The 2,581-nt window shown below is 36.8% G+C and overlaps 1 protein-coding gene across 1 annotated transcript in view; it reads right to left on the bottom strand.

Moving 5' to 3' along the window:
* rin2a (Ras and Rab interactor 2a) overlaps positions 1–1,087 on the bottom strand; it is a 66,721-nt gene extending 65,634 nt beyond the window's left edge. The window contains exon 1 of the mRNA XM_050070945.1: positions 880–1,087. The gene's annotated coding sequence lies outside the window, so the exon portion shown is untranslated. The remainder of the gene's footprint in view (positions 1–879) is intronic.
* Positions 1,088–2,581: the final 1,494 nt, after the last annotated feature.

The following is a 2,581-nucleotide window of genomic DNA, read 5'->3' as shown; positions in this document are numbered from 1 at the left end:
AACTGACAGATGAAGAGAAGTACTTCCTGCTAAAGAATAAGTGGTTCAAACATAATTATAAATACCCACAAACAAAGTTTGGTGAAAGGCAATTACGCTATAGTATGAAGTGGGAAGAGAAACATGATAAGATGGGATTAATCTAATATGATGTGTGTAGTTCTTTATCGATGTAGCCTCTTAATTTGGCTGTCAAAGTACACCAGATTGAAGGCTTTTGATATATAATTGACAAAAATTTCTGACCCCCCCACATGCACCACGACTAAATGACCTCGGTATTTAAAAAATCCTGCGTACGGCCCTGATAGTAGGTACTGTGACAACTTCTGCTTCTCAGAGGACAAATAGCCTACTATTTAGCTGGTGCTAATTCCCAACCACGACTGCATGGAACAGGAAAAAAAACACTTCATAAAATGTAAAGTGTCGACAGACGTCTTCAGATGCCTTACACCATAGCCTACTGTCTCTACTGTCTCGGCTTGTTAAAATGAACTGAGTGTTTGCATAGCCTATGTTAGGTCATTTATTTACATGCCGAATATATGATTGGTTCGCAATAAATCTTAAATCACTGCATATGTTAATTGTGACCGTGCAGGACATTTATTTTTTTATTGTTAGGAGTCTAATTGTTGCGGCAGCAGGATAAACACTGACGCCGCGCAACAGGTGGTGATAACATGTACAACACGTCCTGCAGGATTCCTGCTGATTATTAATGACGCCCTTACAACTAATAGTAACCCTATGGCTGGGAGTTTCGTTTTCTTACGAGACTGAGGTAAATACCAGTGTGGAAGTTAGCGAAAGACGACAAAAACACGGTAAAATGTCAAGAATGTCAACACAAAGGATAGCTGAGTTAAACGGTACTTGCCTGTTACAGTGTGAATGTTATTCCAGTTTGGCAAAAGAAAAGTTGTTGGAAATATAAATTATATTATAACGCCATTTCGGGTGATGTTGCCTTCGGTTGTGATAATTAATAAGTATTTCTGATACTTTCAGGCGAGGAAAAACAAGTGAACAGAGTTTGTCCTGCGCCGGGTGCCTCCATGGTCCGAAACTCTGAGAAGCTCTTCGCTGCGCTGGCTGCGTTGTTGTCTTTCTATAAAGTACGACACAAGAAGGGAGGACTTCCGTTTGTGCTTTTCAAAATAAAATGTCTATCCCTGTAACGCAGGAGCCCACTCCGCGTTAAATTGAATACATGAATTTAAGAGTTGATTTTCGGGTATCTGCTGTTTCCACAACAAAGTTCATACCATCTAAACGACACTAACCTATCGATGAAATGGTTTAAATAACTCAGATGACATTTTTTGACTATAGCTAAGGGTGAGAATCACCAGGATCCACCATCCTATGATATTAGGACGATATTGAAGTCATGATATGATATTATTGTGATTTTAAATATGTTGCCATATGCTGAATATTGCGGTATTATTTATATTGTGATTAATTACCTTTTTTCAACTCTAATTTATGTCCCCAAAGTAAAACTTTGTCAACACCTTTTTTATCTAATAAGATAAAGTTTTCTGTCTGTTCATCTTACTTCCGCAATTTCTTCTTTTTTTTTTTGCAGCAGCAGCAAAATGTATCTAGTAGACTGAAAAAGCAACTGAATACATTATTCTTGATTATTCTTGTAGACTACCTACAGTCCAATTTGTACTGGTCATAATAAAACTGTATATAATAAAAAATAAAAAAAATCAATACGTGGCATTGTGTGACAATATGATAACGCTCCACAAAAATATTGCAGTGCTGTGCTGTATTGACGCTCCCCCCCCCCATCCCTAATAATACCTTGCTCCAAAGTATTCTATCCAATGCAACATAATCAGCTCAGTTAACCAATCCAATTGATTTTTAATTTAACTGACCAGTAAAGTTATTATTATTATTCTTATCATTATCATTAATAATAATAATAATAAACTTAACTAAACAAAAAAAAAATGATAGAAAACTTACACTGGTTTGTCAGTGCTTAAAAAATAAAATTACATCATTGTCAGAATTTTTTTCTAGTGTGTATTTGAGCTGTGTAAGTTGGAAAATAAAAAAATATTTTCTAAACAGAAAAAGCTTCTGAGTGGTCTGGGTAAAAAGGCTATCATGTTATTTAGATCTGTAACACTTTGTCCGTGCTTTTACAAGTTCCCAAATATTTTCCAAATGGGTTAAGGTTTGAAAGCATTTTTAGAATAAATCACTTCCCAAATGTACCCTGGTCTATTGGCCGACTGATGCAGGTCTGCCATGACACATTTTTCAAAGGATCAAATTCCATGCTTTTAATTTGAAGGCAACGCTACACAACTTCCGCAGGTTTTCTACCTCTAACTGTCACGCTTGGTGTCGCTGCCTCCTTCCCCCCACAGCACTGCGAAGGAACAACAACACACTGCATTTACTTTCATATCACGTGTCCCGACTGGGAAAATGTTACAGGTCCCTCCATAAAGCCTGAGGCTTTACCAAATAACAACATATTTAGATGCCCTTTCAAAAAATGACTCCAGCCGATACACAATCACTCTTAGAATAAGGCCATATATAT

The sequence above is a fragment of the Epinephelus moara genome, chromosome 19 (genome assembly GCF_006386435.1).
Source record: "Epinephelus moara isolate mb chromosome 19, YSFRI_EMoa_1.0, whole genome shotgun sequence".
In the NCBI taxonomy this organism is placed as follows: domain Eukaryota; kingdom Metazoa; phylum Chordata; class Actinopteri; order Perciformes; family Serranidae; genus Epinephelus; species Epinephelus moara.
Note: the sequence above shows the minus strand (reverse complement) of the source record. Positions and strands in the feature narration are given on the sequence as shown.